Consider the following 17,514-nt stretch of genomic DNA (forward strand, 5'->3'; position numbering starts at 1 on the left):
AACTAATACTGGTCTCACAGGGAATGCTGAAAGCACCGATTGTAAGAAGAGTCTCTATTCTTGTACTTACGCGGCAGTTTGCCTTTTGTATTTCATTCCGATGCGATTTCCGTGTTTCATCGTCAATGTGAAGGTCCAAGGAATACTTTGAACCTGCAGTGGTGTATCGGAAACTAATACTGGTCTCACAGGGAATGCTCAAAGCACCGACTGTAAGAAAAGTCTCTATTCTCGTACTTAAGGCGACATTGTGCATTTTGTATTTCATTCCGATGCGATTTCTGTGTTTCATCGTCAATGTGAAGGTCCTAGGAATACATTAAACCTGCTGAGGTGCATCGGAAACTAATACTGGTCTCACAGGGAATGCTGAAAGCACCGACTGAAAGAAGAGTCTCTATTCTTGTACTTACGTGGCAGTTTGCCTTTTGTATTTCATTCCGATGCGATTTCTGTGTTTCATTGTCAATGTGAAGGGCCAAGGAATACATTGAACCTGTAGTGGTGTATCGGAAACTAATTCTGGTCTCACAGGGAACGCTCAAAGCACCGACAGTAAGAAGAGTCTCTATTCTTGTACTTACGGGGCAGTTTGCCTTTTGTATTTCATTCCGATGCGATTTCTGTGTTTCATCGTCAATGTGAAGGTCCAAGGAATACATTCAACCTGCTGAGGTGTATCGGAAACTAATACTGGTCTCACGGGGAATGCTGAAAGCAATACTGTAGGAAGAGTCTCTATTCTTGTACTTAAGGCGACATTGTGCCTTTTGTATTTAATTCCCATGCGATTTCTGTGTTTCATCGTCAATGTGAAGGTCCTAGGATTACATTGATCCTGCAGTCGTGTATCGGAAACTAATAATGGTCTCACAGGGAATGCTGAAAGCACCGACTGTAAGAAGAGTCTCTATTCTTGTACTTAAGGCGGCATTGCACCTTTAGTATTTAATTCCGATGCGATTTCTGTGTTTCATCGTCAATGTGAAGGTCCAAGGAATACATTGAACCTGCAGTGGTGTATCGGAAACTAATACTGGTCTCACAGGGACTGCTGAAAGCACCGACTATAAGAAGAGTCTCTATTCTCGTACTTACGCTGCAGTTTGCCTTTTGTATTTAATTCCGATGCGATTTCTGTGTTTCATCGGCAATGTGAATGTCTAAGGAATACATTGAAAATGGAGTGGTGTATCGGAATCTAATTTTGGTCTCACAGGGAATGCTCAAAGCACCGACTGTAAGAAGAGTCTCTATTCTTGTACTTAAGGCGGCATTGCGCCTTTTGTTTTTAATTCCGATGCGATTTCTGTGTTTCATCGTCAATATGAAGGTCCTAGGAATACATTGAACCTGCTGAGGTGTATCGGAAACTAATACTGGTCTCACAGGGAATGCTGAAAGCACCGACTGTAAGAAGAGTCTCTAGTCTTGTACTTACGCGGCAGTTTGCCTTTTGTATTTCATTCCGATGCGATTTCTGTGTTTCATCGTCAATGTGAAGGTCCAAGGAATACATTGAACCTGCAGTGGTGTATCGGAAACTAGTACTGGTCTCACAGGGAATGCTCAAAGCACCGACTGTAAGAAGAGTCTCTATTCTTGTACTTAAGGCGACATTGTGCCATTTGTATTTAATTCCGATGCGATATCTGTGTTTCATCGTCAATGTGAAGGTCCTAGGAATACATTGAACCTGCAGAGGTGTATCGCCAGTTAATACTGGTCTCACAGGGAATGCTGAAAGCACCGACTGTAAGAAGAGTCTCTATTCTTGTACTTACGCGGCAGTTTGCCTTTTTTATTTCATTCCGATGCGATATCTGTGTTTCATCGTCAATGTGAATGTCCAGGGAATACATTGAACCTGGAGAGGTGTATCGGAAACTAATTCTGGTCTCACAGGGAGTGCTCAAAGCACCGACTGTAAGAAGAATCTCTATTCTTGTACTTAAGGCGGCATTGCGCCTTTTGTATTTAATTCCGATGCGATTTCTGTGTTTCATCGTCAATGTGAAGGTCCTAGGAATACATTGAACCTGCTGAGGTGTATCGGAAACTAATACTGGTCTCACAGCGAATGCTGAAAGCACTGACTGTAAGAAGAGTCTCTATTCTTGTACTTAAGCGGCAGTTTGCCTTTTGTATTTCATTCCGATGCGATTTCCGTGTTTCATCGTCAATGTGAAGGTCCAAGGAATACATTGAACCTGCAGTGGTGTATCGGAAACTAATACTGGTCTCACAGGGAATGCTCAAAGCACCGACTGTAATAAGAGTCTCTATTCTTGTACTTAAGGCGACATTGTGCATTTTGTATTTAATTCCGATGCGATTTCTGTGTTTCATCGTCACTGTGAAGGTCCTAGGAATACATTAAACCTGCTGCGGTGCATCGGAAACTAATACTGGTCTCACAGGGAATGCTGAAAGCACCGACTGAAAGAAGAGTCTCTATTCTTGTACTTACGTGGCAGTTTGCCTTTTGTATTTCATTCCGATGCGATTTCTGTGTTTCATTGTCAATGTGAAGGGCCAAGGAATACATTGAACCTGTAATGGTGTATCGGAAACTAATTCTGGTCTCACAGGGAATGCTCAAAGCACCGACAGTAAGAAGAGTCTCTATTCTTGTACTTACGGGGCAGTTTGCCTTTTGTATTTCATTCCGATGCGATTTCTGTGTTTCATCGTCAATGTGAAGGTCCAAGGAATACATTGAACCTGCTGAGGTGTATCGGAAACTAATACTGGTCTCACAGGGAATGCTGAAAGCAATACTGTAGGAAGAGTCTCTATTCTTGTACTTAAGGCGACATTGTGCCTTTTGTATTTAATTCCCATGCGATTTCTGTGTTTCATCGTCCATGTGAAGGTCCAAGGAATACATTGAAACTGCAGTGGTGTATCGGAAACTAATACTGGTCTCACCGGGAATGGTCAAAGCACCGAGTGTAAGAAGAGTCTCTATTCTTGTACTTAAGGCGACATAGTGCCTTTTGTATTTAATTCCGATGCGATTTCTGTGTTTCATCGTCAATGTGAAAGTGCAAGGAATACATTGAACCTGCAGTGGTATATCGGAAACTAATACTGGTCTCACAGGGAATGCTCAGAGCACCGACTGTAAGAAGAGTCTCTATTCTTGTACTTAAAGCGGCATTGCAGTTTTTGTATTTAATTCCGATGCGATTTCTGTGTTTCATCGTCAATGTGAAGGTGCAAGGAATACATTGAACCTGCAGTGGTATATCGGATACTAATACTGGTCTCACAGGGAATGCTCAAAGCACCGACAGTAAGAAATGTCTCTATTCTTGTACTTAAGGCGGCATTGCACTTTTTGTATTTAATTCCGATGCGATTTCTGTGTTTCATCGTCAATGTGAAGGTCCAAGGAATACATTGAACCTGCAGTGGTGTATCGGAAACTAATACTGGTCTCACATGGAATGCTCAAAGCACCGACTGTAAGAAGAGTCTCTATTCTTGTACTTATGACAGCATTGTGCCTTTTGCATTTAATTCCGATGCGATTTCTATGTTTCATCGTCAATGTGAAGGTCCAGGGAATACATTGAATCTGCAGTGGTGTATCAGAAACTAATACTGGTCTCAAAGGGAATGCTCAAAGCACCGACTGTAAGAAGAGTCTCTACTCTTGTACTTAAGGCGGCATTGCGCCTTTTGTATTTAATTCCGATGCGATTTCTGTGTTTCATCGTCAATGTGAAGGTCCTAGGAATACATTGAACCTGCTGAGGTGTATCGGAAACTAATACTGGTCTCACAGGGAATGCTCAAAGCACCGACAGTAAGAAAAGTCTCTATTCTTGTACTTAAGGCGGCATTGCACTTTTTGTATTTAATTCCGATGCGAATTCTGTGTTTCATCGTCAATGTGAAGGTCCAAGGAATACATTGAACCTGCAGTGGTGTATCGGAAACTAATACTGGTCTCACAGGGAATGCTCAAAGCACCGACTGTAAGAAGAGTCTCTATTCTTGTACTTATGACAGCATTGTGCCTTTTGTATTTAATTCCGATGCGATTTCTATGTTTCATCGTCAATGTGAAGGTCCAAGGGATACATTGAATCTGCAGTGGTGTATCAGAAACTAATACTGGTCTCAAAGGGAATGCTCAAAGCACCGACTTTAAGAAGAGTCTCTATTCTTGTACTTAAGGCGACATAGTGCCTTTTGTATTTAATTCCGATGCGATTTCTGTGTTTCATCGTCAATGTGAAGGTGCAAGGAATACATTGAACCTGCAGTGGTGTATCGGAAGCTAATACTGGTCTCACAGGGAATGCTCAAAGCACCGACTTTAAGAAGAGTCTCTATTCTTGTACTTAAGGCGACATAGTGCCTTTTGTATTTAATTCCGATGCGATTTCTGTGTTTCATCGTCAATGTGAAGGTCCTAGGAATACATTGAACCTGCTGAGGTGTATCGGAAACTAATACTGGTCTCACAGGGAATGCTGAAAGCACCGACTGTAAGAAGAGTCTCTATTCTTGTACTTATGCAGCAGTTTGCTTTTTGTAATTCATTCCGATGCGATATCTGTGTTTCATAGTCAGTGTGAATGTCCAAGGAATACATTGAACCTGGAGTAGTGTATCGGAAACTAATACTGGTCTCACAGGGAATGCTCAAAGCACCGACTGTAAGAAGAGTCTCTATTCTTGTACTTAAGGCGACATTGTGCCTTTTGTATTTAATTCCCATGCGATTTCTGTGTTTCATCGTCAATGTGAAGGTCCCAGGAATACATTGAACCTGCTGAGGTGTATCGGAAACTAATACTGGTCTCACAGGGAACGCTGAAAGCACCGACTACCAAAAGAGTCTCTATTCTTGTACTTACGCGGCAGTTTGCCTTTTGTATTTCACTCCGATGCGATTTCTGTTTTTCATCGTCAATGTGAAGGTCCAAGGAATACATTGAACCTGGAGTGGTGTATCGGAAACTAATTCTGGTCTCACAGGGAATGCTCAAAGCACCGACTGTAAGAAGAGTCTCTATTGCTGTACTTAAGGCGACATTGTGCCTTTTGTATTTAATTCCGATGCGATTTCTGTGTTTCATCGTCAATGTGAAGGTCCTAGGAATACATTCAACCTGCTGAGGTGTATCGGAAACTAATACTGGTCTCACAGGTAATGCTGTAAGCACCGACTGTAAGAAGAGTCTCTATTCTCTTACTTACGCGGCAGTTTGCCTTTTGTATTACATTCCGATGCGATTTCTGTGATTCATCGTCAATGTGAAGGTCCAAGGAATACATTGAACCTGCAGTTGTGTATCGGAAACAAATATTGGTATCACAGGGAATGCTCAAAGCACCGAGTGTAAGAAGAGTCTCTATTCTTGTACTTAAGGCGACATTGTGCCTTTTGTATTTAATTCCGATGTGATTTCTGTGTTTCTACGTCAATGTGAAGGTCCCAGGAATACATTGAACCTGCTGAGGTGTGTCGGAAACTAATACTGGTCTCACAGGGAATGCTGAAAGCACCGACTGCGAGAAGAGTCACTATTCTTGTACTTACGCGGCAGTTTGCCTTTTGTATTTTATTCTGATGCGATTTCTGTGTTTCATCGTCAATGTGAAGGTCCAAGGAATACATTGAACCTGGAGTGGTGTATCGGAAACTAATACTGGTCCCACAGGGAATGCTCAAAGCACCGACTGTATGAAGAGTCTCAATTCTTGTACTTAAGGCGACATTGTGCCTTTTGTATTTAATTACGATGCGATTTCCGTGTTTCATCGTCAATGTGAAGGTCCTAGGAATACATTGAACCTGCTGAGGTGTTACGGAAACTAATACTGGTAACACAGGGAAAGCTGAAAGCACCGACTGTAAGAAGAGTCTCTATTCTTGTACTTACGCGGCAGTTTGCCTTTTGTATTTCATTCCGATGCGATTTCTGTGTTTCATCGTCAATGTGAAGGTCCAAGGAATATATTGAACATGGAGTGGTGTATCGGAAACTAATTCTGGTCTCACAGGGAATGCTCAAAGCACCGACTGTAAGAAGAGTCTCTATTCTTGTACTTAAGGCGACATTGTGCCTTTTGTATTTAATTCCGATGCGATTTCTGTGTTTTATCGTCCATGTGAAGGTCCTAGGATTACATTGAACCTGCTGAGGTGTATCGGAAACTAATACTAGTCTCACAGGGAATGCTGAAAGCACCGACTGTGAGAAGACTCTCTATTCTTGTACTTACGCGGCAGTTCGCCTTTTGTATTTAATTCCGATGCGATTTCTGTGTTTCATCGTCAATGTGAATGTCCAAGGATTACATTGAACCTGGAGTGCTGTATCGGAAACTAATACTGGTCTCACAGTGAATGCTGAAAGCACCGACTGTAAGAAGAGTCTCTATTCTAATACTTACGCGGCAGTTTGCCTTTTGTATTTCATTCCGATGCGATTTCTGTGTTTCATATTCAATGTGAAGGTCCAAGGAATACATTGAACCTGCAGTGGTGTATCGGAAACAAATACTGGTCTCACAGGGAATGCTCAAAGCACCGACTGTAAGAAGACTCCCAATTCTTGTACTTAAGGCGACATTGTGCCTTTTGTATTTAATTCCAATGCGATTTCTGTGTTTCATCGTCAATGTGAAGGTCGTAGGAAAACATTAAACCTGTAGTGGTGTATCGGAAACTAATTCTGGTCTCACAGGGAATGCTCAAAGCACCGACTGTAGGAAGAGTCTCTATTCTTGTACTTAAGGCGGCATTGCGATTTTTGTATTTAATTCCGATGCGATTTCTGTGTTTCATCGTGAATGTGAAGGTCCTAGGAATACATTGAATCTGCTGAGGTGTATTGGAAACTAATACTGGTCTCACAGGGAATGCTGAAAGCACCGACTGTAAGAAGAGTCTCTATTCTTGTACTTACGCGGCAGTTTGCCTTTTGTATTTCATTCCGATGCGATTTCTGTGTTTCATCGTCAATGTGAAGGTCCAAGGAATATATTGAACATGGAGTGGTGTATCGGAAACTAATTCTGGTCTCACAGGGAATGCTCAAAGCACCGACTGTAAGAAGAGTCTCTATTCTTGTACTTAAGGCGACATTGTGCCTTTTGTATTTAATTCCGATGCGATTTCTGTGTTTTATCGTCAATGTGAAGGTCCTAGGATTACATTGAACCTGCTGAGGTGTATCGGAAACTAATACTAGTCTCACAGGGAATGCTGAAAGCACCGACTGTGAGAAGAGTCTCTATTCTTGTACTTACGCGGCAGTTTGCCTTTTGTATTTCATTCCGATGCGATTTCTGTGTTTCATCGTCAATGTGAAGGTCCAAGGAATACATTGAACCTGCAGTGGTGTATCGGAAACTAATACTGGTCTCACAGGGAATGCTCAAAGCACCGACTGTAAGAAGAGTCTCTATTCTTGTACTTAAGGCGACATTGTGCCTTTTGTATTTAATTCCGATGCGATTTCTGTGTTTCATCGTCAATGTGAAGGTCGTAGGAAAACATTGAACCTGTAGTGGTGTATCGGAAACTAATTCTGGTCTCACAGGGAATGCTCAAAGCACCGACTGTAAGAAGAGTCTCTATTCTTGTGCTTAAGGCGGCATTGCGATTTTTGTATTTAATTCCGATGCGATTTCTGTGTTTCATCGTCAATGTGAAGGTCCTAGGAATACATTGAACCTGCTGAGGTGTATCGGAAACTAATACTGGTCTCACAGGGAATGCTGAAAGCACCGACTGTAAGAAGAGTCTCTATTCCTGTACTTACGCGGCAGTTTGCCTTTTGTATTTCATTCTGATGCGATTTCTGTGTTTCGTCGTCAATGTGAAGGTCCAAGGAATAAATTGAACATGCAGTGGTGTATCGGAAACTAATACTGGTCTCACAGGGAATGCTCAAAGCACCAACTGTAAGAAGAGTTTCTATTATTGTACTTAAGGCGACATCGTGCCTTTTGTATTTAATTCCGATGCGATTTCTGTGTTTCATCGTCGATGTGAAGGTCCTAGGAATACATTGAACCTGCTGAGGTGTATCGGAAACTAATACTGGTCTCACAGGGAAGCTGAAAGCACCGACTGTAAGAAGAGTCTCTATTCTTGTACTTACGCGGCAGTTTGCCTTTTGTATTTCATTCCGATGCGATTTCTGTGTTTCATCGTCAATGTGAAGGTCCAAGGAAGACATTGAACCTGGAGTGGTGTATCATAAACTAATTCTGGTCTCACAGGGAATGCTCAAAACACCGACAGTAAGAAGAGTCTCTATTCTTGAACTTAAGGCGACATTGTGCCTTTTGTATTTAATTCCGATGCGATTTCTGTGTTTTATCGTCAATGTGAAGGTCCTAGGATTACATTGAACCTGCTGAAGTGTATCGGAAACTAATACTAGTCTCACAGGGTATGCTGAAAGCACCGACTGTAGAAAGAGTCTCTATTCTTGTACTTACGCGGATGTTCGCATTTTGTATTTCATTCCGATGAGATTTCTGTGTTTCATCGTCAATGTGAATGTCCAAGGATTACATTGAACCTGGAGTGGTGTATCGGAAACTAATACTGGTCTCACAGGGAATGCTCAAAGCACCGACTGTAAGAAGAGTCTCTACTCTTGTACTTAAGGCGTCATTGTGCCTTTTGTATTTAATTCCGATGCGATTTCGGTGTTTCATCGTCAATGTGAAGGACCTAGGATTACATTGATCCTGCTGAGGTGTATCGGAAACTAATACTGGTCTCACAGGGAATGCTGAAAGCACCGACTGTAAGAAGAGTCTCTATTCTTGTACTTAGGCGGCAGTTTGCCTTTTGTAATTCATTCTGATGCGATTTCTGTGTTTCATCGTCAATGTGAAGTTCCAAGGAATACATTAAACCTGCAGTGATGTATCGGAACTAATACTGGTCTGACAGGGAATGCTCCAAGCACCGAGTTAAAGAAGAGTCTCTATTCTTGTACTTAAGGCGACATTGTGCCTTTTGTATTTAATTCCGATGCGATTTCTGTGTTTCATCGTCAATGTGAAGGTCCTAGGAATACATTTAACCTGCTGAGGTGTATCGGAAACTAATACTGGTCTCACAGGGAATGCTGAAAGCACCGACTGCTAGAAGAGTCTCTATTCTTCTACTTACGCGGCAGTTTGTCTTTTGTATTTCATTCCGATGCGATTTCTGTGTTTCATCGTCAATGTGAAGGTCCAAGGAATACATTGAATCTGCAGTTGTGTATCGGAAACTAATACTGGTCTCACAGGGAATGCTCAAAGCACCGAGTGTAAGAAGAGTCTCTATTCTTGTACTTAAGGCGACATTGTGCCTTTTGTATTTAATTCCGATGTGATTTCCGTGTTTCATCGTCAATGTGAAGGTCCTATGAATACATTGAACCTGCTGAGGTGTATCGGAAACTAATACTGGTCTCACAGGGAATGCTGAAAGCACCGACTGTAAGAAGAATCTCTATTCTTGTACTTACGCGGCAGTTTGCCTTTTGTATTTCATTCCGATGCGATTTCTGTGTTTCATCGTCAATGTGAAGGTCCAAGGAATACATTGAACATTGAGTGGTGTATCGGAAACTAATTCTGGTCTCACAGGGAATGCTCAAAGCACCGACTGTAAGAAGAGTCTCTATTCTTGTACTTAAGGCGACATTGTGCCTTTTGTATTTAATTCCGATGCGATTTCTGTGTTTTATCGTCCATGTGAAGGTCCTAGGAAATCATTGAACCTGCTGAGGTTTTCGGAAACTAATACTGGTCTCACAGGGAATGCTGAAAGCACCGACTGTAAGAAGAGTCTCTATTCTAATACTTACGCGGCAGTTTGCCTTTTGTATTTCATTCCGATGCGATTTCTGTGTTTCATATTCAATGTGAAGGTCCAAGGAATACATTGAACCTGCAGTGGTGTATCGGAAACAAATACTGGTCTCACAGGGAATGCTCAAAGCACCGACTGTAAGAAGACTCTCTATTCTTGTACTTAAGGCGACATTGTGCCTTTTGTATTTAATTCCAATGCGATGTCTGTGTTTCATCGTCAATGTGAAGGTCGTAGGAAAACATTGAACCTGTAGTGGTGTATCGGAAACTAATTCTGGTCACACAGGGAATGATCAAAGCACCGACTGTAAGAAGAGTCTCTATTCTTGTACTTAAGGCGGCATTGCGATTTTTGTATTTAATTCCGATGCGATTTCTGTGTTTCATCGTCAATGTGAAGGTCCTAGGAATACATTGAATCTGCTGAGGTGTATTGGAAACTAATACTGGTCTCACAGGGAATGCTGAAAGCACCGACTGTAAGAAGAGTCTCTATTCTTGTACTTACGCGGCAGTTTGCCTTTTGTATTTCATTCCGATGCGATTTCTGTGTTTCATCGTCAATGTGAAGGTCCAAGGAATACATTGAACATGGAGTGGCGTATCGGAAACTAATTCTGGTCTCACAGGGAATGCTCAAAGCACCGACTGTAAGAAGAGTCTCTATTCTTGTACTTAAGGCGACATTGTGACTTTTGTATTTAATTCCGATGCGATTTGTGTGTTTTATCGTCAATATGAAGGTCCTAGGATTACATTGAACCTGCTGAGGTGTATCGGAAACTAATACTAGTCTCACAGGTAATGCTCAAAGCACCGACTGTGAGAAGAGTCTCTATTCTTGTACTTACGCGGCAGTTCGCCTTTTGTATTTAATTCCGATGCGATTTCTGTGTTTCATCGTCAATGTGAATGTCCAAGGATTACATTGAACCTGGAGTGCTGTATCGGAAACTAATACTGGTCTCAAAGGGAACGCTCAAAGCACCGACTGTAAGAAGAGTCTCTATTCTTGTACTTAACGCGTCATTGTGCCTTTTGTATTTAATTCCGATGCGATTTCTGTGTTTCATCGTCAATGTGAAGGTCCTAGGAAATCATTGGACCTGCTGAGGTGTATCGGAAACTAATACTGGTCTCACAGGGAATGCTCAAAGCACCGACTGTAAGAAGAGTCTCTATACTTGTACTTAAGGCGGCATTGCGATTTTTGTATTTAATTCCGATGCGATTTCTGTGTTTCATCGTCAATGTGAAGGTCCTAGGAATACATTGAACCTGCTGAGGTGTATCGGAAACTAATACTGGTCTCACAGGGAAGGCTGAAAGCACCGACTGTAAGAAGAGTCTCTATTCCTGTACTTACGCGGCAGTTTGCCTTTTGTATTTCATTCTGATGCGATTTATTTGTTTCGTCGTCAATGTGAAGGGCCAAGGAATAAATTGAACATGCAGTGGTGTATCGGAAACTAATACTGGTCTCACAGGGAATGCTCAAAGCACCAACTGTAAGAAGAGTTTCTATTATTGTACTTAAGGCGACATCGTGCCTTTTGTATTTAATTCCGATGCGATTTCTGTGTTTCATCGTCAACGTGAAGGTCCTAGGAATACATTGAACCTGCTGAGGTGTATCGGAAACTAATACTGGTCTCACAGGGAAGCTGAAAGCACCGACTGTAAGAAGAGTCTCTATTCTTGTACTTACGTGGCAGTTTGCCTTTTGTATTTCATTCCGATGCGATTTCTGTGTTTCATCGTCAATGTGAAGGTCCAAGGAATACATTGAACCTGGAGTGGTGTATCATAAACTAATTCTGGTCTCAAAGGGAATGCTCAAAGCACCGACAGTTAGAAGAGTCTCTATTCTTGAACTTAAGGCGACATTGTGCCTTTTGTATTTAATTCCGATGCGATTTCTGTGTTTTATCGTCAATGTGAAGGTCCTAGGATTACATTGAACCTGCTGAGGTGTATCGGAAACTAATACTAGTCTCACAGGGTATGCTGAAAGCACCGACTGTAGAAAGAGTCTCTATTCTTGTACTTACGCGGATGTTCGCATTTTGTATTTCATTCCGATGAGATTTCTGTGTTTCATCGTCAATGTGAATGTCCAAGGATTACATTGAACCTGGAGTGGTGTATCGGAAACTAATACTGGTCTCACAGGGAATGCTCAAAGCACCGACTGTAAGAAGAGTCTCTACTCTTGTACTTAAGGCGACATTGTGCCTTTTGTATTTAATTACGATGCGATTTCCGTGTTTCATCGTCAATGTGAAGGTCCTAGGAATACATTGAACCTGCTGAGGTGTTACGGAAACTAATACTGGTAACACAGGGAAAGCTGAAAGCACCGACTGTAAGAAGAGTCTCTATTCTTGTACTTACGCGGCAGTTTGCCTTTTGTATTTCATTCCGATGCGATTTCTGTGTTTCATCGTCAATGTGAAGGTCCAAGGAATATATTGAACATGGAGTGGTGTATCGGAAACTAATTCTGGTCTCACAGGGAATGCTCAAAGCACCGACTGTAAGAAGAGTCTCTATTCTTGTACTTAAGGCGACATTGTGCCTTTTGTATTTAATTCCGATGCGATTTCTGTGTTTTATCGTCCATGTGAAGGTCCTAGGATTACATTGAACCTGCTGAGGTGTATCGGAAACTAATACTAGTCTCACAGGGAATGCTGAAAGCACCGACTGTGAGAAGACTCTCTATTCTTGTACTTACGCGGCAGTTCGCCTTTTGTATTTAATTCCGATGCGATTTCTGTGTTTCATCGTCAATGTGAATGTCCAAGGATTACATTGAACCTGGAGTGCTGTATCGGAAACTAATACTGGTCTCACAGTGAATGCTGAAAGCACCGACTGTAAGAAGAGTCTCTATTCTAATACTTACGCGGCAGTTTGCCTTTTGTATTTCATTCCGATGCGATTTCTGTGTTTCATATTCAATGTGAAGGTCCAAGGAATACATTGAACCTGCAGTGGTGTATCGGAAACAAATACTGGTCTCACAGGGAATGCTCAAAGCACCGACTGTAAGAAGACTCCCAATTCTTGTACTTAAGGCGACATTGTGCCTTTTGTATTTAATTCCAATGCGATTTCTGTGTTTCATCGTCAATGTGAAGGTCGTAGGAAAACATTAAACCTGTAGTGGTGTATCGGAAACTAATTCTGGTCTCACAGGGAATGCTCAAAGCACCGACTGTAGGAAGAGTCTCTATTCTTGTACTTAAGGCGGCATTGCGATTTTTGTATTTAATTCCGATGCGATTTCTGTGTTTCATCGTGAATGTGAAGGTCCTAGGAATACATTGAATCTGCTGAGGTGTATTGGAAACTAATACTGGTCTCACAGGGAATGCTGAAAGCACCGACTGTAAGAAGAGTCTCTATTCTTGTACTTACGCGGCAGTTTGCCTTTTGTATTTCATTCCGATGCGATTTCTGTGTTTCATCGTCAATGTGAAGGTCCAAGGAATATATTGAACATGGAGTGGTGTATCGGAAACTAATTCTGGTCTCACAGGGAATGCTCAAAGCACCGACTGTAAGAAGAGTCTCTATTCTTGTACTTAAGGCGACATTGTGCCTTTTGTATTTAATTCCGATGCGATTTCTGTGTTTTATCGTCAATGTGAAGGTCCTAGGATTACATTGAACCTGCTGAGGTGTATCGGAAACTAATACTAGTCTCACAGGGAATGCTGAAAGCACCGACTGTGAGAAGAGTCTCTATTCTTGTACTTACGCGGCAGTTTGCCTTTTGTATTTCATTCCGATGCGATTTCTGTGTTTCATCGTCAATGTGAAGGTCCAAGGAATACATTGAACCTGCAGTGGTGTATCGGAAACTAATACTGGTCTCACAGGGAATGCTCAAAGCACCGACTGTAAGAAGAGTCTCTATTCTTGTACTTAAGGCGACATTGTGCCTTTTGTATTTAATTCCGATGCGATTTCTGTGTTTCATCGTCAATGTGAAGGTCGTAGGAAAACATTGAACCTGTAGTGGTGTATCGGAAACTAATTCTGGTCTCACAGGGAATGCTCAAAGCACCGACTGTAAGAAGAGTCTCTATTCTTGTGCTTAAGGCGGCATTGCGATTTTTGTATTTAATTCCGATGCGATTTCTGTGTTTCATCGTCAATGTGAAGGTCCTAGGAATACATTGAACCTGCTGAGGTGTATCGGAAACTAATACTGGTCTCACAGGGAATGCTGAAAGCACCGACTGTAAGAAGAGTCTCTATTCCTGTACTTACGCGGCAGTTTGCCTTTTGTATTTCATTCTGATGCGATTTCTGTGTTTCGTCGTCAATGTGAAGGTCCAAGGAATAAATTGAACATGCAGTGGTGTATCGGAAACTAATACTGGTCTCACAGGGAATGCTCAAAGCACCAACTGTAAGAAGAGTTTCTATTATTGTACTTAAGGCGACATCGTGCCTTTTGTATTTAATTCCGATGCGATTTCTGTGTTTCATCGTCGATGTGAAGGTCCTAGGAATACATTGAACCTGCTGAGGTGTATCGGAAACTAATACTGGTCTCACAGGGAAGCTGAAAGCACCGACTGTAAGAAGAGTCTCTATTCTTGTACTTACGCGGCAGTTTGCCTTTTGTATTTCATTCCGATGCGATTTCTGTGTTTCATCGTCAATGTGAAGGTCCAAGGAAGACATTGAACCTGGAGTGGTGTATCATAAACTAATTCTGGTCTCACAGGGAATGCTCAAAACACCGACAGTAAGAAGAGTCTCTATTCTTGAACTTAAGGCGACATTGTGCCTTTTGTATTTAATTCCGATGCGATTTCTGTGTTTTATCGTCAATGTGAAGGTCCTAGGATTACATTGAACCTGCTGAAGTGTATCGGAAACTAATACTAGTCTCACAGGGTATGCTGAAAGCACCGACTGTAGAAAGAGTCTCTATTCTTGTACTTACGCGGATGTTCGCATTTTGTATTTCATTCCGATGAGATTTCTGTGTTTCATCGTCAATGTGAATGTCCAAGGATTACATTGAACCTGGAGTGGTGTATCGGAAACTAATACTGGTCTCACAGGGAATGCTCAAAGCACCGACTGTAAGAAGAGTCTCTACTCTTGTACTTAAGGCGTCATTGTGCCTTTTGTATTTAATTCCGATGCGATTTCGGTGTTTCATCGTCAATGTGAAGGACCTAGGATTACATTGATCCTGCTGAGGTGTATCGGAAACTAATACTGGTCTCACAGGGAATGCTGAAAGCACCGACTGTAAGAAGAGTCTCTATTCTTGTACTTACGCGGCAGTTTGCCTTTTGTAATTCATTCTGATGCGATTTCTGTGTTTCATCGTCAATGTGAAGTTCCAAGGAATACATTAAACCTGCAGTGATGTATCGGAACTAATACTGGTCTGACAGGGAATGCTCCAAGCACCGAGTTAAAGAAGAGTCTCTATTCTTGTACTTAAGGCGACATTGTGCCTTTTGTATTTAATTCCGATGCGATTTCTGTGTTTCATCGTCAATGTGAAGGTCCTAGGAATACATTTAACCTGCTGAGGTGTATCGGAAACTAATACTGGTCTCACAGGGAATGCTGAAAGCACCGACTGCTAGAAGAGTCTCTATTCTTCTACTTACGCGGCAGTTTGTCTTTTGTATTTCATTCCGATGCGATTTCTGTGTTTCATCGTCAATGTGAAGGTCCAAGGAATACATTGAATCTGCAGTTGTGTATCGGAAACTAATACTGGTCTCACAGGGAATGCTCAAAGCACCGAGTGTAAGAAGAGTCTCTATTCTTGTACTTAAGGCGACATTGTGCCTTTTGTATTTAATTCCGATGTGATTTCCGTGTTTCATCGTCAATGTGAAGGTCCTATGAATACATTGAACCTGCTGAGGTGTATCGGAAACTAATACTGGTCTCACAGGGAATGCTGAAAGCACCGACTGTAAGAAGAATCTCTATTCTTGTACTTACGCGGCAGTTTGCCTTTTGTATTTCATTCCGATGCGATTTCTGTGTTTCATCGTCAATGTGAAGGTCCAAGGAATACATTGAACATTGAGTGGTGTATCGGAAACTAATTCTGGTCTCACAGGGAATGCTCAAAGCACCGACTGTAAGAAGAGTCTCTATTCTTGTACTTAAGGCGACATTGTGCCTTTTGTATTTAATTCCGATGCGATTTCTGTGTTTTATCGTCCATGTGAAGGTCCTAGGAAATCATTGAACCTGCTGAGGTTTTCGGAAACTAATACTGGTCTCACAGGGAATGCTGAAAGCACCGACTGTAAGAAGAGTCTCTATTCTAATACTTACGCGGCAGTTTGCCTTTTGTATTTCATTCCGATGCGATTTCTGTGTTTCATATTCAATGTGAAGGTCCAAGGAATACATTGAACCTGCAGTGGTGTATCGGAAACAAATACTGGTCTCACAGGGAATGCTCAAAGCACCGACTGTAAGAAGACTCTCTATTCTTGTACTTAAGGCGACATTGTGCCTTTTGTATTTAATTCCAATGCGATATCTGTGTTTCATCGTCAATGTGAAGGTCGTAGGAAAACATTGAACCTGTAGTGGTGTATCGGAAACTAATTCTGGTCACACAGGGAATGATCAAAGCACCGACTGTAAGAAGAGTCTCTATTCTTGTACTTAAGGCGGCATTGCGATTTTTGTATTTAATTCCGATGCGATTTCTGTGTTTCATCGTCAATGTGAAGGTCCTAGGAATACATTGAATCTGCTGAGGTGTATTGGAAACTAATACTGGTCTCACAGGGAATGCTGAAAGCACCGACTGTAAGAAGAGTCTCTATTCTTGTACTTACGCGGCAGTTTGCCTTTTGTATTTCATTCCGATGCGATTTCTGTGTTTCATCGTCAATGTGAAGGTCCAAGGAATACATTGAACATGGAGTGGCGTATCGGAAACTAATTCTGGTCTCACAGGGAATGCTCAAAGCACCGACTGTAAGAAGAGTCTCTATTCTTGTACTTAAGGCGACATTGTGACTTTTGTATTTAATTCCGATGCGATTTGTGTGTTTTATCGTCAATGTGAAGGTCCTAGGATTACATTGAACCTGCTGAGGTGTATCGGAAACTAATACTAGTCTCACAGGTAATGCTCAAAGCACCGACTGTGAGAAGAGTCTCTATTCTTGTACTTACGCGGCAGTTCGCCTTTTGTATTTAATTCCGATGCGATTTCTGTGTTTCATCGTCAATGTGAATGTCCAAGGATTACATTGAACCTGGAGTGCTGTATCGGAAACTAATACTGGTCTCAAAGGGAACGCTCAAAGCACCGACTGTAAGAAGAGTCTCTATTCTTGTACTTAACGCGTCATTGTGCCTTTTGTATTTAATTCCGATGCGATTTCTGTGTTTCATCGTCAATGTGAAGGTCCTAGGAAATCATTGGACCTGCTGAGGTGTATCGGAAACTAATACTGGTCTCACAGGGAATGCTCAAAGCACCGACTGTAAGAAGAGTCTCTATACTTGTACTTAAGGCGGCATTGCGATTTTTGTATTTAATTCCGATGCGATTTCTGTGTTTCATCGTCAATGTGAAGGTCCTAGGAATACATTGAACCTGCTGAGGTGTATCGGAAACTAATACTGGTCTCACAGGGA

Source organism: Schistocerca americana, chromosome 5 (assembly GCF_021461395.2).
Source record: "Schistocerca americana isolate TAMUIC-IGC-003095 chromosome 5, iqSchAmer2.1, whole genome shotgun sequence".
Classification (NCBI taxonomy): domain Eukaryota; kingdom Metazoa; phylum Arthropoda; class Insecta; order Orthoptera; family Acrididae; genus Schistocerca; species Schistocerca americana.